Here is an 18,024-nt window from a genome sequence, read left to right on the forward strand (position 1 = left end):
TTTCACCCCAAACATCCTGGGTTTTCTCTCACCTCCAGTGGAGCCTAAAAGTCCCACGAACGCAGCTGTCAGCTATGGAGCATGGGTGCTAAGGTTCCTGAGTTTCCTTGCAGGGAGCACCTGGCAGGGGATCTCATTTTCTCTGCTTCTTTCTGGCTCCCAGATGTATTTGGAACATCTCTTTCCTAGGCAATCCCTTGGATTCAAAAAGGAAGATGAGATGGACTCGGTGTGTGTTTGGGACGTAGAATGCATTCCTTCCTCAAACACGGTTGATTCCATGGGTCCTAGGCCGGGGTGGAATGGCCGGCATCTAGAGGGAGGTGGCTCTTTGTGGTCGGATAGAGACTTGGATTCTCCTTTGTCCAACGGGATGGATCCTAATGGATTTGTCTTTTTTATCCAAAGAGTTCCGATGAGGGCAGAGGGAATATTCCAAAGTATTCCAAGGAGCCTTGGAGGATTGAAAAGGGCAGCTTGACTTTCTACTTTCACTCAGTGGACCCTCTAGAGAGTTGGACATGGCATGCTTTCTCTGCAGTTCCATGGGTGGTGAAGTCAGAAGAAGAGTCTGTGGGAATTCCCCTGGATAGAGGCATTCTGATGGCTTCACAAGGCATGGTGTAAGGAACCCTGGGTGAATTTATGGGGCTGCTTGCTAGATGCTGTCCGAGTCATGTTATCCCCCAGGTTTTCTGTTTCCTCCTTAGGAAACTGCTGACAGAGAAGGTTCTGTATCCAGAGGAACCCTCCTGCACTGTTGGTGGGCATGTGGGTTGTTGCAGCCACTGGAAAAGAGCATGGTGGTTCCTCTAAATGCTAAAAACAGAAAACCCTAGGAAACAGCAGTTGCCCTCCTAAGAATTTCCCTCAAGGGCACAAAAATGCACAACCAATGGGGTTCAAGCACCATGATATGGACACCAGCATTATCAACCATAGCGAAACAATGGAGGGGGTCCCAAGGTGCATTCGCTGATGAGTGATATATATATATATATATATATATATATGAATATAGATATCTAATCTCCCACATAGTCTCAATGGAATAGGAGCCAGGTTCAAAAAGAATGAAGTCTTACCATTTGCGAGGATGTGGAATGATCTGGAGTGGATTTAGAAAAGCCATATCAGTAAGAAATGACCAATAGCCTATCATTTGTCTTCTATGGAATTTCAGAAAGATAATATGAACATAGTTCTGGGAACCCCGGTGCAGGGGAGCGATCCCGGAGCAGAGTTGAGGGACGGGTGGCTGCTGGGCATCTGCCTCCGACTTTTCCGACGGCTGGGCACTGAAAGTCGGGGCTGACCTCAGTGGGGTCATGCCCACTGAGGGAGAGGGAGCTTTCTCTCCCTCTGAGGCTCATCTGAAGTGCTGAAAGGCAACGTTGGGCTGGTGTGGGAGGGGGAGGTGTTGCGCGGGACTAAGGTATCCCCAGATGAAGTCCCAGGGGGACAGGACCCCGGAAGCGGAAGGCTGGGGAAGCAGACAAGAGTTCCAGCCTGGGCCTCAGAGTGGGCCCGGCTGCATGGGATGGCGCCAGGGAGGGGACCCCCGTAGGCCGAGGAGCAGGAGGCATGGGCCTCGCCACAGCCTGCCTCACAGAGGGCTTTTTGGCGGGGTTCGGGAGCTAGCGCTCATAATACCGTGCCAGTCCCTGGGGGGCGGTCCTGCAGACGTGCGGCGCCCGAAGTGATTTCGCTGGGCGTTTTCCAGCCAATTCTCACAAGCGTACTGCCCAAACCAGGATCAGTTTGGGCAGAACGCTCGTGAGAATTGGCCAGCGTTGGGCACCCCTGCGGACCGCCCTGCTCCCCGTGGACCAGGGCCCTTTCTCGCCCGGGGCATGAGGCTGCCACCTGGAAAACGCGCGGAGATGACGCGGCCCACCCAGGGGCCCTGGTGCAGGGGAGCGTTCCCGGAGCAGAGTTGAGATCGGATGAGTGGCGACCGGGCGTGCGCCTCCGAATTTTTGTGCGAAGGGGCCGCCCAAGGATGGGGCAGACCTCAGTGGGGTCATGTAGGTTTCTCTCGCTCCGAGGCTTGTCCGAAGCACCGAGAGGCACCGTTGTCGCCGGTGTGGGAGGGGGAGGTGAGGCGCGGGACAAAGGTTTCCCCAGAAGAGGGCCCCGAGGGACAGGAACCCAGAAGCAGAAGGCTTCAGAAGCAGGCGAGGGTTCGAGCCCGGGCCTCGGGGCGGGCCTGGCCTCATGGACAGCGCCTGGGAGGGCACCCACGCAGGCCGAGGAGCGGGAGGCATCGGCCTCACAGCTGGCCTCGAGGAGGGCTTCCTGGCAGGGTTCGTGCATGAGAGCTCGCGATGCCGGGCCAGGCCCAGGAGGGCGGTTGTGCAGACGTGCGGCGCAGGAAGCGAGTTCGCCAGGCATTTTCCGGCCAATTCTCTCGAGCGTTCTGCCCAAACCGAACCAGGATCGGTTTGGGCAGAACGCTCGTGAGAATTGGCCGGCGTTGGGTGGCCCTGCGGACCGCCCTGCTCTCCGTTGCCCAGGGCCGTTTCTCACCGGGGGCATAGAGCGGCCATCCAGAAACCGCGCAGAAGCGGTTTATCCCAACCGAGGCCCGGGCGCAGGGGAGCCTTTCCCGGAGCAGAGTTGAGGGACGGGTGACGGCCGGGCGTGCACCTCCGACTTTTCAGGTGGCTGGGACACCAAGGATGGGGTTGACCTCAGTGTGGGCACGCAGGTTTCTCTCGCTAGGAGGCTTGTCCGAAGCACCGAAAATCACTGTTGGCGCAGGGGTGGGAGGAGGAGGAGTGGCCCTGGTTGTTAGGGTTCCCCAGTTGGAGGCCTTGAGGGACAGGCCCCTTGAGGGAGGAAGTTGGGGAAAAAGAATGGAGGACCCATTACCTGGTCCTGAGTTGAGGAAGAAGGTGAGGGCTCGTGCCTGGGACTCAGGGCAGGCCCGGCTCCATGGGACAGTGCCAGGGAAGGGACCACCAGAAGCTGAGGAGCGGGAGGCCTTGGAATCGCCAGGGCCTGACAGCTTTGTATTAACACTTGAACATTCTGGTGGGGTTTGGACATGATCGCTCATGATGCCGGGCCATGCCCAGGAGACGGTCATGCAGACGTGCGGCACCAGAAGCGACTTCGCTGGGTGCTGTCCGGCCAATTCTCAGGTGCGTTTTTCCCAAACTGGGATCGGTTTGGACAGAATGCTCCTGAGAATTGGCCGGCATTGGGCAGCCCTGCGGAACACCCTGCTCCCCGTGGCCATTGGCCCTTTCTTGCTCGGGACATGTCGCAGACACCTGCAAAATGTGAGAGATGACGCGACCCACCTGGTGGCATCAATGCAGAGGAGCGTTCCTCGAGCAGTTGAGAGATGGGTTCCCCTTTCTCCACATCCTCTCCAACACATGTTGATTCCTATCTTGCTGATTTGGGCCATTCTAACTGGTGTCAGGTGCTATCTCAATGTGTTTTAATTTGAGTCTCTATGAGGGCTAGTGATGATGAACATTTTTTCATGTGTCTGATAGCCATTTGTATGTCCTCATTGGAGAAATGTCTGTTCCTATATTCTGCCCATTTTTTATACGATCGTCTGCTTTGTGTGTGTTGTTTGAGGAGTTCTTTATAGATCCTGGATATCAACAGGTTGTCTGTACTATCATTTGCAAATATCTTCTCCCATTCCCTGGGTTGCCTCTGTGTTTTGTTGACTGTTTCCTTTGCTGTTCAGAAGCTTTTGAATTGATGAAGTCCCAAAAGTTCATCTTCGCTTTTGTTTGCTTTGTCTTTGGAGACATATCTTGAAAGAAGATGCTGTGGCCAGTGTCGAAGAGGTTACTGCCTATGTTCCCCTCTATGATTCTCATGGATTCCTACCTCAAAGTTTGGGTCTTTTATCCATTTCGAGTTCTCTTTCTGTTTGGTGTAAGAGAATGGTCGCGTTTCATTCATCTACACATAGCTGTCCCAATTTTCCCAGCACCATTTATTGAAGAGACTGCCTTTATTCCACCGTATATTTTTCCTACTTTGTTGAAGATTATTTGACTGTAGAGTTTATTGGCCATATCTGAGCTCTCTACTCAGTTCCACTGGTCTATGGTTCTGTTTTTATGTGAGTCCCATGCTGTATTGGTGATCAGAGCTTTGTATAACACTGGAAATCAGACAACGTGATGCTCCCAGTTTTGTTTTTCTTTTCGGCATTTCCTTAGCAATACAGTGTCTCTCTGATTCTACACAAATTTTAGGCTTGTGTTGGCTCCAGCACTTTAAAACATACCGGTGGAATTTTTTTTGGAAAGGCATTAAAAGGATCAATTGCTCTAGGCAGTCCCTTAACATTAAATGTCTAGACATTTTAGCAATGTTTATGCTTCTGATCCATAAGCATGCAATGGGCTTCTGTGATTTTTGTTTTCTTCAATTTCTTTCATGAGTGTTGTATAGTTCCTCACTTACAGATCCTTTACCTCTTTGGTTTTGTTTATTCCCAGGTATGTTATTGTTTGGGTGTTGTAGTTAACGGAATAAATTCTCTAATTTCCCTTTCTGTATTTTCATTGGTAATGTAAGGAAGCCAATGATTCCTGTACAATGATTTTGTATCCTGCCACATCATTGGATTGCTGAATGCGTTCTAGTAGTTTGGGGGTGGAGACTTTTGGGTATTCCGTATAAAGTATATCAAATGTGAAGAGAGAGATTGACTTCATTGCCAATTTGGATACATTTTATTTCTTTTTATTGTCTGTTTGCTGATGTGAGGACTTCAAATACTATGTTGAACAAGAGTGGTGAGAGTGGGCATCCTTCTCATGTTCCTGATCTCAAAGGGAATGCTGTCAGCTTTTACCCATTGAGGAGGATATTTACTGTGAATTTTTCATATAAACATTTTAAGAGGTTGACAAATATTTCCTCTATCCCTATACTTCGAAGCGTTTTAATCAGGAACGGATGCTGCCAAATGCTTTTTCGTCATCAATTGAGAGGACCATGTGGTTCCCTCACCTCTCTTATTAATTTGTTCTATGACATTGATTTGCAAATGTTGAACCACCCTTGCAACCTAGGCATAGATCTCACCCGATCATGGCAGATAATCTTGTTAATGTACTGTTGGATTCTATTAGCTAGGATCTTGCTGAGAATAGTAGCATCCATATTCATCAATTATATTGGTTTGAAATTCTCCTTCTTGATGAGGACTTTGCCTGGTGTGTGGATCAGGGTAATGCTGGCCTCAAAAAAAGTGTCTGGAAGTATTCCTTCTGTTTCAAATTTTGGAAAGAGCTTCAGGAGAAGAGGTGTTAGTTCTTTTTTTTAAAGTTTGGTGCAATTCGCTAGGGCATCCTTCAGGACCTGGGGTCTTGTCTTTTGGTAGGCTTTTGATCACTGTTTAAACCCATTACTGGATAACGGTCTATTCGGGTTGTAGATTTCTTCCTTGTTCAATTTTGGGATTTAACAGTTTTCTAGGAATGCATCCATTTCACCTAGGTTGCTTAGCTTATTTGCATATACTTTTTTTCCCAATTACTTTTGTGCAGGTTTCTCCCACTCTGAGAGTTTGGCACAGCTCCAAATCGTCTGGTTTGCAACCACATTGTGGACTGAATTCTGGGGTGTTAATCGGGGTTCTTAATCTGGGGGGCTTTGGAGCCAGGCCTTTAGGGTGGTATCCTGAAAACCCAAACTACGTTAGGGTTAGGGCCTAAGGGAATGGCAGGCAAGATCTACTGGTGCTGAGGCGGGCTCTCTGGTGGGCTGAGTTGAGGGAAGGCATCATGCAGGGCCTCAGTCTCTGGGTTGGTGACCATGGGTGCCACCGAAAGTGAGCGTGGCCTCAGGGAGGCATGTAGATTTCTTCTGCTCTGAGGGTTGGGCACAGCTCTAATGGCACAGTTTCCATCTGGGTAGCAGGTAGATTCCTGGGGTGTGGCTCTGGAGTCCTCAATCTGTAGATGGAAGCCTGAAAACCCAACCTCGTGTTAAGTTGAGGGTCTGGGGCATGGCAGGCCTGATCTGAAATCGCTGGGACTGGCACTCCAGGGGTATGAGTAGAGTGAGTGTATGGCCATGTATGCACCAGGATTTTAAACTGCTTTCTCATGGGGTTTGGACCGTGACCACTTGAGATCATGGGCCAGGCCCAGGTGGCCGCCCTGCATGTCCGTGCTGCCAAAAGCCATTTCAGTGGGGGATTTTCTGGCTAATTATCATGAGCGAGAAGCTCATGAGAATTGGCCGGCATTGGGAGGCAATTTGGGAAGCACTCACACCCATTGTTTAGAGTGCTTTCTTCCTAGATGCTCATTATGACCATCCAGGAACTTGGACTGGTCCCACACGGCTCCCCTGCGGGCCCCAGCTGATAGGAGATTTCCGGAGGTAGAGTTATGGGAGGGTCTCGGGCTGAGAATGAGGCTTCATGTTTGTGGTTCGTTTGGGTGCTGAAGGTGGGGGTGGCCTCAGGAGGGTATGAAGGTTTCTCCCCATATGAGGGTTTTCTGCAGCTCAAAACAGTAATGTTTCCTGCTTTGTGGCAGTGGAGTCCTGGGGTGCAGCTCTGGGGTTCCCAATCTGGAGGGCTTGGGGACCAGGTCTCTGGGAATGTAAGCCTGAACACACAACCTAGGGCTAGGTTTAGGTCCTAGGGGCATGGCACACCCATTCTGCCAGTGCTGAGGCTGTCCTCCCAGGGGACTGAGTAGAGGCCAGGACTGCCAGCATTCTGGGGCAACTCCGAGCACGTGTGCCTCTGGAGTTTAGAGCTCTTTCTGGCATGGTTTGGGCTGCGAACCCTCAGGAAAATGGTCCAGATCCAGGCAGCTTCTCTGAGGGCTCCCACCTCTGGATGCAAGTTCAAAAGAGGTTTCTGGCCAATTCACATGAGATTTCTGCCCAAATCGATATTGATTTGGGCAGAATTTTTGTGGGAATTGGCCGGCATTGTGGAGTGATTCTGGTCACGTGTGCTCCTAACGTCTGGATTGCTTTGTCGCTAGGTTCACATAGCAGCCACCGGTGACAATGGGCTGGGCCTGCACAGGTCCCTGAGAGCTCACACTGATGAGGGCAGAATTGAGTATGGGGGTCAGAGTGAACACCAGGCACTGGTTTTGTGGCCTGTGCGGGCTCTGATTGTGGTGGTCACCTCAGGAGGCATGCAGTTTTTTCCTGCTCTGAAGGTTTTGCACATCTCCAAAAGTCACAGTCTTATCCTGGGTGGCAAGTGTAGTTCTGTGGTCCTTCTCAGGGGGCCCCAGTCTGGAGGGACAGTTCCATTGTGGCTTGAGACCTGTGAGGCGTTGTGAGCTGGATTAGGAGACTCATGCCAGTTCATGAATCACAGATGAGATTGACTTGGTGTGTGTTTTGAACATAGAATGTATTCCTTCATCTAACAGTGTTTATTCCATTGGGCCTACGCGGTGGGGGAATGGCAGGCATCTAGAGTTATGTGGCTGTTTGAGGTCAGATAGTGACTTGGATGATGTCTTTTCCTTTGTCAAAGGTGATGTAAACTAATGGATTCATCTTTCCATCCAAAGAGTTCCAGTGAGGGCAGAGGGCACATTCAAAATGATTCCAAGGAGGCTTGGATGATTTAAAAGGGAATCCTGACCTCCTAGTTTTACTAAATAGATACTTGGACAGCTGTATTTTCTCTCCAGTTCATGGGTGGTGAAGTCAGAAGGAGAATCTTTGGGAATTCCCCCAGATAGAGGCATCCTGGTGGCTTCAAGGGGCTTGGCATGAGGAACCCTGGGGTGAATATCTGGGGCTGCTTGCCTGAAACTTGGTGAGTCAGGTTATCCCACAGGTTTTCCATTCCCTCCTAGGGAATTGCAGGAAGGTAACATTTTGCTTAAAGCAGAACCCTCCCGCACTGTCAGTGGGCATGCAGATTTTTGCAGCCTCTTTGGAAAAGAATATGGAGTTTTCTCCAAAAGCTAAAATCTGAACAACACTAGGCCCCAGAAATTGTACTCCTAAGTATTTATCCAAAGGACACAAAAGTGCACATTCAATGGGGTACAAGCACCATGATGTTTATAGCAGTATTATCAACAATAGCAAAACAAAGGAGGGAGTCCCTCTGTCCATTTTCTGATGAATGGAGAAAGAAGATGTGAGAGATTGATCTATCTGTCTATCTATCTATCTATCCAATAGCATAGGACCCAGCCTCAAAAATAATGAAATCTTGCCATCAGCAAGAATGTGGAAGGATCTAGCGTGGATTAAAGTAAGCAAAACCAGTAAGAAAAGACCAATGGCCTATGATTTGACTCCTATGAATTTCAGAAAGAAAACAGATGAACATAGTGAGGGGAGAAAGATAGGACAATGAGGGAGCAGTATCAGCCTTAGAGCACAAACTGAGGGTTGCTAGAGGGCAGGGGTGTTGGCAGGAAGGGTTAAATGGGTGACAGCTATTAGGGAGAGTACTGGTTGCGATGAGCTCTGGGTGTTCTATGCAGGTGAGAAATCACAAAATCCTACCCCTGAAGCAAAAGAATGAGCAGTGCATGGAAACGAATTGGAATGGAATTCAAGGAAGGAAAGAAGACCATGTTCTACTTCATGAGGAGTGGGGTAAAAATGGAGGGGTTATCGCTGTCCTGTTCTACTAATGATCATTTCCAAACATGGTATGGTACAATACACTAGTTTCTGTTTGCATAAGGAGCCCTCAGAAAGCTTGCAGGAAGATTCAGATGTCAGAGCATATCCATGATCCATTGATATGTTCCTTCCAGTCTGCCCAGGTACAAAGGTAAGTGGAAACAAATATGGCAGAAGAGGTAATGAGGCGTTAACCATTCAGGAGGTAGCCTTCCCCTTTCTCATGAATGCCTGGACGAGTGTAAATTAAGAAGAAGGATGGGGGATCCCTGAGCTTTGCCGCAGACAGGGGAATTCTAGCTATGCCTAGAGCTGACGGGTTTGCCGAGGAGAGACAAGCTATTAGCATGGCAGGCCAGAACTGCTGGTGCTGAGGTGAGTTCCCCGAGGGGCTGAATCGACGATGGGGGTCAGGCCGTACATCAGGCTCCGGGTTTGTAACTAGGGAGCTGCACAATGTGGGGGAGTTCTCATGTGGGCATGCAGGCTTCTCCAGCTCTGAGGGTTCTGCACAGCTCCAAACAGACTGGTTTCCTGCTGGGTGGCAAGCAGACTCCTACAGTGTAGCTCCAGGGCTCCAGACCCCTGGGGAAGGAAGCCTGAAAATGCAACTTAGAGTTAGGTTTAGGGCCTAGGGGTATGGCAAATCTGATCTGCCAGTGTTGAGGCAGGCTCCATGGTGGGCTGAGTTGAAGGTGGGCATCAGGTGACATGTCAGACTCTGGGTTTGTGTCCAGGGGTTCCGCAGAAGCTGAGGGTGCCTCGGGCGACATGCAGGTTTCTCCTGCTCTGAGGGTTCTGGACAACTCCAAAGGGACACGTTTATCTCTGGGCAGCTGGTGGAGTCCTGGGGTTGAGTCTCAAGGGTCTCCAATCTGGTGGGCCGAGGGGCCAGGCCTCTGGGCATGGAAACCTATACACCACACCTAGGGTTCGGTTTAGGGCCCTGGGGCATGGCAGGCCTGATGTTCTGATGAGGAGGTAAGCTCTCAAGTCAGCTGGGCTGACTTGGGGGCGGGCATCAGGCAGCATGACAGAGCCTGGGTTTGTGTCCAGGGGCTGTAGAAGCTGGGGGTAGCCTCAGGGTGACATGCAGGTTTCTCCTTGTCTGAGGGTACTGCGAAGCTACAATGGCATGGCTTCCTTCCGCATGGTGGGTGCAGTCCTGAGGTGTCACTCAGGTGTCCTTAATCTCTGGGGCTTCGGGGCCAGGAGTTTTTGGATGGAAGCATGAAAACGCAAACTAGGGTTAGGGTTAGGGCCAGGGGGAATGGAAGGCCCAATCTTCTGGCACTGAGGCAGGATCACTGCGGGGCTGAGACAAAGAAAAGGGTCAGGCGGGGTGTCAGAGTCTAGCTTGAGGGAAGGGGTCCGGCTGAGGGTCAGCCACCGTGTTTGTGACCCACTCGAGTGCTGAAAGTGGGGGATGGCCTCGTGGGTGGGGCATGCAGGTTTCTCCTGCTCTGAGGCTTTTGGTCAGGTTGTAATTGCATGGTTTCCTCCTGGTGGCAGGCGGAGGCCTGGGGTGTGGCTCAGGGGTCCTTAATCTGGAGGGATTGGGGGTCAGTTCTATGGGGACAGAAGCCTGAGAGCTCACCTTATGGTTACCGTTAGGGCCTAGGAGAATGAGAGGCCTGATCAGACAACTCTGAGGCGGGATCCCCAGAGGGGGGTGTGTGTTGAGGATGAGGGTAACGCGGCGTGTCAGACTCCAGGTTTTATGGATGGGGCGGGCCACCAACGCTAAGGGTGGCCTCAGGGGTGCATGCAACTTTCTCCCAGTCTGAGGGTTCTGCACAGCTCTGAAGGCCACGGTATCCTTCAGGGTGGCAGGTGGACTCCTACAGTGTGGCTCCAGGGCCCCCAATCTGGAGTGCTCAGGGGAGAGATCCCAGGGTCCAAAGCCTAAAAATCCAAAGGAGGCTTAAGGTGAGGGCCTGGGGCCCTAGCAGGCCCAATCCAACAGCCCTGGGGCAGGCACCCCACAGGACTGAATAACAGGAGTAGTAGGCTGTGCATGGCCCTGGCTCATAGAGGGCTATATCACAGGTTTGTGTCACGACCACTCGGGATTCAAGGGCAGGCACAGGCAGTGGCCTGCAGTGCTGCCAGACAGTTCACTGGGGGTTTTCTGAACAATTCTCATGGGTTTTCTGCCTAAATCAATATTGATCTGAGTAGAAAGCTTATGAGAGTTGGCCAGTGTTGGGTGGCGATTTGGGCTGTGCTGGCGCCCATGGTCTAGAGCAGTTTCTCCCTAGGTGTGTGTCCTGGCCATCCGGGAACACTGGCTGGGCCCACGTGGCTCCCCCAAGGGCCCCCATCAAGGGAAGCTTTCTGGGGGCTGTGCTGAGTCAGGGTGTCTTGCTGAACATCAGCCTCCATGTTTGTGGCCCCGTGGGGCAATGAATGTTGGGGTGGCCTCAGGGAGTCATGCAGGTTTCTTCTGCTCTGTGGGTTTTGTGCAGCTCTGAATAGCACAGTTTCCTCCTCGGTGGCAGGAGGAGCCCTGGGTTGTGGCTCAGGACTTCCCAATCTGGGGGGCTTGGGAGCCAGGTCTCTGGGGATGGAAGCCTGAAAAGCCAAACTAGGGTTAGGGTTAGGGCCTAGGAGCATGACAGGCCCGATCATTTGGCACTGAGGCAGGATCCCCAATTGGCTGAGTCAAGGATGGGTGACCAGTGGTATGTCAAGCTCTGTTTTGTGACTGAGGGGTCCCCAGATGTAGGGGTGGACTCAGGGAAGCATGTGGTTTTACCCCAGTCTGAGGGTTTTGAGCAACTCTGAATAGCAAGGTTTCTTCCTGGGTGCCAGGTAGACTTCTGCAGTGTGGCTCAGATATCCCCCATCTTGAGGGCTTCGGGGACAGACCCTTGGATATGGAAGTGTCAAAAGAAAACTGGGGGTTAGTACGAGGGCTTAGGGGCCTGGCAGGCCCGAACTGCCAGCGCCAGGGTAGGCACCCCAGGGAAGTGACTAGCAGGAGGGATTGGCCACCCATATGCCTGGCTCGAAGGGGGCTATCTCTCAGGGTTCAGGCTGCGACATTCGGGACCCTGGACCAGGCCCAGGCGCAGCCCTGTGGGCCAATGACACCAGAAGCGAGCTCCTGGGTTTTTTGTGTCCAATTCTTATAAGCTTTCTGTCCAAATTGATATTGTGGTTGGGCAGCAAGTTGGGCCATGGTGGCACCGCTCTACAGCTCTTTCTAGCTAGGTGGGTGTCTCGGCCATCCAGGAACATGGGCCAGGCCCACCCGGTTCCCCTGAGGGCCCCCGTGCACCGGAGCTTTCCAGGGGTAGAGCTGAGGGAGGGTGTCTGACTGAGTGTCACCCTCTGTGTTTGTTGCCCATTGGGATGCTGGTGGTGAGGGTGGTTTGAGGGGGATATGCAGGTATCTCCTGCTCTGAGGGTTTTGCACAGCTATGAATGGCATGGTTTCCTCCTGGATGGCAGGTGTACTCCTGGGATGTGGCTCTGGGGTCCCCAATCTTGAGGGCTCAGGGACAGGCTCCTGGGGATGAAAGTCTGAAAACCAAACTAAGCTATGGTTCCAGGGCCTAGGGGCATGACAGATCTGATCTGCCAGTGCCACCGTGGGCATCCCAGGGGGCTGAGTAGCAGGAGCGGTTGACCCACATGCACCTGCCTCGCAGAGAGCTTTCTCTCAGTGTTTGGTCTGCAACCAATCGGGACTCTGGCCCAGGCCTAGGCCACAGCCTAGTTGCCCAAACAAGGTCTCTTGGCATTTTCCTGACAATTATGACAATTTTTCTGCCCAAATTGATATTGATTTGGGCATAAAGCTTATGAGAATTGGCCAGCATGGGCAGCTTTATGGGCTGCACGTGTGGCTTGGTCTCTAGGTACATTTCATGGCCATGCGGGAGCACGGGCTGGTCCCACGTGGCTCCACCGAGTAGCCCCACCAGGGGAGCATCCCAGGAGCAGAGTTGAGGGAGGGGTAAGGCTGAGCATCACCCTCTTTGTTTGTGGCCTGGTGGGGCGATGGATGTGTGTGGCCTTAGAAGGGCATGCAGGTTTTCTCTCACTCTGAGGGTTTTGGGCAGCTCTGAACAGCAGTTTCATCCTGGGTGGCAGTGGAGTCCTGGGGTGTGGTTCAGGGGTCCGGGATCTGGAGAGCATGGGGGCCCAGGTCTCTGGGAACAGAAGCCTGAAAAACCAAGCTATGGTGAGACTCTCTAGAGGGTGAATTGAGGGTGGTGGTTAGGCGGTACATCAGGCGCCGATTTGGGGCCAGGGGGCTGCCACAGGTGGGTGTTTCCTCAGGTTGGAATGCAGGTTTCTCCCTGTCTGAGTGTTCTGCACAGCTACAAAAGGCACGGCTGTCCTTCTGGGTGGCAGGCGGTCTCTTGGGGTGTGTTTTTGGGATCCCTAATCTGGAAGGCTCAGGGGACAGGCCCCTGGGGATGGAAGCCTGAAAACCCAATTGAGCATTAGGTTGAGGGTCTGGAGGCATGGCAGGCCTGATCTGCCAGCACCAGGGTTAGCACACCCGGGGACTGAGCAGCCGGAAGGGTTGGGCATATGTGCACCTGGCTCGTAGATGGCTTTCTTGCGGGGTTCGGGTTGCACTACTCCAGACCCCATGCCAGGCCCAGGCGGTTGCCCTCTGGCTCCGAGTCACTGGCAGCAAGTTTGATGGGGGTTTTCCAGCCAATTCTCACAAGCTTTCTGTTCAAGTCGATATCAATTTGGCAGAGAGATCATGAGAAATGGTTGTTGTTGGGTGGCAATTCAGGCAACACTGGCACCCGAGTCTAGAGCAATTTCTCACTAGGTGCTTATAGTGGACATCTTGGAAACATGGGCCAGGACCATGAGACTCCCTCGAGGGCCCCCACATAGAGGGTTTTCTTTGGACACAGTTGAGGCAGGGGTTCTGGCTGAGCATCAGGCTCCATGTTTGTGGCTCAGCTGGGCGCCGAAGGTTGGGGTTGCCTTGGGGGGACATGAAGGTTTCTCCCGCTCTGAGGGTTTTGGGAGGCTCCAAAAGGTACAGTTTCCTCCTGGGTGGCAGGCAGAGTCTTGGGGTGTGGCTCAGGGGTCTGCAATCTGGAGGGCTCATGGGCCAGGTCTCTGGGGACAGAAGCCTGAAAAGCTACTCAGCCTCCGTTTTTGCAGCCCAGTGGTGAGTCAAGGGTGGGGGTGGACTGGGGAGGGCATGCAGGTTTCTCCCCTTCTCCCTCTCCCACAGCTCCTAACGACCCGGTTTCCTCCTGGGGGCAGGTGTACTCCTGCAGTGTGGCTCTGGGGTCCCTGGTGTGGAGGACTCAGTCTACTGGCCACTGGAGATGGAAACCTGAAAACCCAACCTAGGTTTAGGGCAAGGGCCTAGGGGCATCGCAGATGTGATCTGCCAGTGCCAGGGCCCGCACCTCAAAGGGAGCGGGAGTGGTTGGCATCACGTGCACCTGCCTCACAGAGGGCTTTTTTGCAGGGCTTGGACTGCAAATATTGGGGCCCCAGGCCAGGCTCAGGCAGTGGACCTGACAGCCCATGCTGATAAATGCAAGTTCGCTGGGTTTTTCTGGCTAAATCTGACGTTTTTTTCTGCCCAAATTGATATCGATTTGTGCAGAAAGCTGTGAGAATTGGCCAGCATTGGGCAGTGATTCAGGCCATGCTGGCACATGCAATCTAGAGCTCTTTCTCACTCGGTGTTGATGTGACCATCCGGGAACATGGGTCGGGCCCATGCGGCTCCCCTGAGGGTCCCCAGGAAGGGAGAGGGCCCCGCAGGCAGAGTTGAGGGAGGGGGATCCAGCTGAGCACCAGTCTGCATGTTTGTGGTCTGGTGGGGAGCCAAAAGTGGGGGTGGGTCTCAAGGAGGGCATGCAGGTTTCTCCCACTCTGAGGGTTGTGCACAGCTCCAAGCAGCACGGTTTCCTCCTGGGTGGCAGGCGGTGTCCTGGGCTGTGGCTCAGGGGTCCATAATCTGGAGGGATTGGTGGCTAGTTCTATGGGGACAGAAGCCTGAGAAACTACCCTAGGGTTACTATTAGGGCCCAGGAGTATGACAGGTCCAATATGCCCATACTGAAGCAGATCCCCAGGGGGCAGAGTTGAGGACAGGGGTCCAGTAGTGCATCAGGGGCTTGGTTTTGTGCCCGGGTGGGCCGCTGGAGGTGGGGGTGGTCTGAGCGAATCATGCGGGTTTGTTCTGTTCTGAGGGTTCTGCGTGGGTGTGGTTTCCTCCTGAGTGGCAGGTGAACTCTTGGGGTGTGGCCCTGGGGTCCCCAATCTGGAGGGCTTGGGGGACAGGTCTCTGGGGACAGAAGCCTGAAAAGCCAACGTACGATTAGGGTTAGGGCCTAGGGCCATGGCAGGCCCAAACTGTCAGTGCTGAGGCGGGATCTCCCATGGGCTGAGTCAAGGATGGGGGTCAAGTGGTATGTCAATCTCTGGGTTTTGTTGCCATGTGGGCCATCAGAGGTGATGGCGGCCTCTGGAATGCATGTGGGCTTCTCCTGGTCTGAGGGTTCTGGGTAGCTCCGAAGGGCACCGAGGAGAACATGGATGGTAGGCGGAGTCCTTGGTTGTGGCTCAGGGGTTCCCAATCTGGAGGGATTTTTGGCCATGTCTCTGGGCATGGAAGCCTGAAAACACAACCTAGGGTTTGGGTTAGGGCTTAGGGGTATTCTGGCCCTACCTCCTGGTGCTGAGGCTGGATCCCCAGAGGCTGAGTCAAACATGGGGGTCAGGAAGCACATCAGAATGAGTTTGTGACTGCGGGGACCATCGAAGTTGGGGGTGTCCTCAGGGAGTCATGTGGGTTTGTTCCATTCTGAGGGTTTTGCTCAGCTTCGAATGGTACAGTTTCCTCCTGGGTGGCAGGCGGACACCTGGGGTGTGGCCCAGAGGACCCCAATCTGGAGGGACAGTGCCAGTGTGGTTTTACACCTGTGGAGGGTTTGGGGGCTGCTTTAGGAGTCTGTGGAAAGCCCAACAGTGCCAGTTCATGCCACTGGAGGTGGTGAGTGAGCTGTGGTTCGAGAGAGCACGGTAGGGGTGGCAATGCTGCTTGCGACCACTGGAGGCTGTGGTGAGCTGCCATGGGAAACCCACCTGAAGAAGAGTCAGTGCTGCCTGCTGGCTCTGAGGGCAGTGGGGAGGTGCTGGGTGAGAGACCCTGAATCCTGAGGAACTACAGATTGTTTCTGCAGGACGGAGTGGTGAGCTGTATAGTCTCTGTTTCTCCAGGCTTAAGAGTGGTCATAAGAAACACTGGAGCCGGGCCCCCACTCAGCATTGCGCCCTGTTTCCCCAGGTTTGCTGGTAGTCTGCTGTCAGGATGGCTCAGGAGGGTCCTCCCAGCTGGGCTCTGGAGCCGGGGGAAACCAAACCTGACTCATGGTGCATTTGGAACTGAGGAGTTGAGTGTTTGTTTGGAAGAGTATGTTTGTTTCTCCAAAAAGGACAAGGGCATTGGTCGGCTTGAGAAGGAAGTGGATGACCACTTAAGAAATAAGCATGTGTCTCTCCTTCTCCCAGGAATTGGAGCAGGTGTGAAGACTAGGTGGGAGACGCCTGCTTATCCGCACCTGACAAACCTTCTTCACTCTGGCTCCACAAGACCTGAACTTTGAAAATCAGCATCTGAGCCAGTCATGCAGCTTGTCCCAGGACTTCAGCATTCAGAGAAGTCAGCAGGCCGGTGGGGCACAATGTCACATCCATGCCAGGACAGGAGGTAAAACTTCTCTTTCACCCCAAACCTCCTGGGCTTTTCTCTTGTCTCTGGTGGAGTTCACACTTGGCACACTGGACCAGCTGTAAGCAATCTAGTGTGGGTGCCAGAGTTTCTGAGTTTCTCTGCAGGGAACACCTGGCAGGGATATCATTTTCTCTGTTTATTTCTGGATTACAAAGGTTTGGACCATCTCTTTCCTAGGTAATCCCTTGGATTCAAAAGGGAAGATGAGATTGACTGGTGTGCGTTTTGAATATAGAAAGCATTCCTTCATCTAGCAGTGTTTATTCCACTGGGCCTAGGCTGTGGCCAGCATCTAGAGTGAGGTGGATGTTTGGGTCAGATAGAGACTTGGATGATGGCTTCTCCTTTGTCCAAGGTGATGTATCCTAATGGATTGGTCTTTGCATCCAAAGAGTTCCAATGAGGGGTGAGGGAAAATTCAAAATGATTCCAAGGAGCCTTGGACAATGTAAAAGGGATGCTTGTCTTCCTACATGCACTCAAACAGCTATATATGGTTGGGCATGCTCTATTTTCTGTGCAGTTGGTGGGTTCTGTGGGTGGGTGGTGAAGGAGAGTGTTTGGGAATTTCCCTGGATAAAGGCATTCTGGTGGCTTCAAGGGACTTGGTGTCAGGAATCCTGGGGTGAATTTCTGTGGCTGCTTGCCTGATGCTCAGTGAGTCAGGTTATCCCTCAGGTTTTACATTTCCTCCATAGGAAATGGCTGGCAGGGAATGTTCTGCTTAAAGTGGAACCCTCAGGAGCACCTGGGTGGCTCAGTGGGTTAAGCAACTCCCTTTGGATCAGGTCATGATCCTAGGTTCCTCTGATGGAACCCTGCCTTAATCTCTCTGCTCAGCAGGGAGCCTGCTTCACGCTCTCTCTCTCTCTGCCTGCTTCTCTGCCTACTTCTGATCTCTCTCTGTCAAATAAATAAATAAAATCTTAAAAAAAAAACCACCCTAAAATGGAACGCTCCTAAACTGTTGGTGGACATGTGGGTTGTTGCAGCCACTCTGGAAAAGAAAATTGTGTGTCCTCCAAAACCTAAGAACAGAACAACTCTAGGATCTAGCAATTGTCCTCCTAGGTATTTGCTTAAAGGGCACAAAAATGTACATTCTGTGTGGTACAAGCACCGTGATATTTACAGCAGCATTATCAACGATCGTAACATTATCAACCACAGCACATTATCAACCATAGTAAAACAATGGAGGGAGTCCAAATGTCCATTCACTGATGAGTGATTTTATATATATATATATTTCTATATGTGTGTGTGTGTGTGTGTGTGTGTATTCATTCACCCACATCATCTTCTTCTTTTTTTAATTAATTTATTTTTTTAGAATAACAGTATTTATTGCTTTTGCACCACACCCATTGCTCCATGCAATCCGTGCCCTCTCCAATACCCACCACCTGGTTCCCCCAAACTCCCACCCCCGCCCCTTCAAAACCCTCAGATTGTTTTTCAGAGTCCATAGTTTCTCATTGTTCACCTCCCCTTCCAATTTCCCCCAACTCCTTTCTCCTCTCCATCTCCCCATGTCCTCCATGCTATTTGTTATGCTTCACAAATAATTGAAACCATATGATCATTGACTCTCTCTGCTTGACTTACTTCACTCAGCATCATCTCTTCCAGTCCCGTCCATGTTGCTACAAAAGTTGGGGATTCGTCCT

At 52.2% G+C, this 18,024-nt stretch overlaps 1 long non-coding RNA gene across 1 annotated transcript in view; it reads left to right on the plus strand.

The window, feature by feature from the left end:
• Positions 1–16,317, plus strand: part of LOC101671647 — a 31,446-nt gene extending 15,129 nt beyond the window's left edge. Inside the window, exon 3 of the long non-coding RNA XR_006604447.1 lies at positions 16,132–16,317. This is a non-coding gene — a long non-coding RNA (uncharacterized LOC101671647). The remainder of the gene's footprint in view (positions 1–16,131) is intronic.
• The last annotated feature ends 1,707 nt before the right edge of the window (positions 16,318–18,024 follow it).

The sequence above is a fragment of the Mustela putorius genome, unplaced genomic scaffold (assembly GCF_011764305.1).
Source record: "Mustela putorius furo isolate JIRA1106 unplaced genomic scaffold, ASM1176430v1.1 tig00004033_pilon_pilon_pilon, whole genome shotgun sequence".
Classification (NCBI taxonomy): Eukaryota; Metazoa; Chordata; class Mammalia; order Carnivora; family Mustelidae; genus Mustela; species Mustela putorius.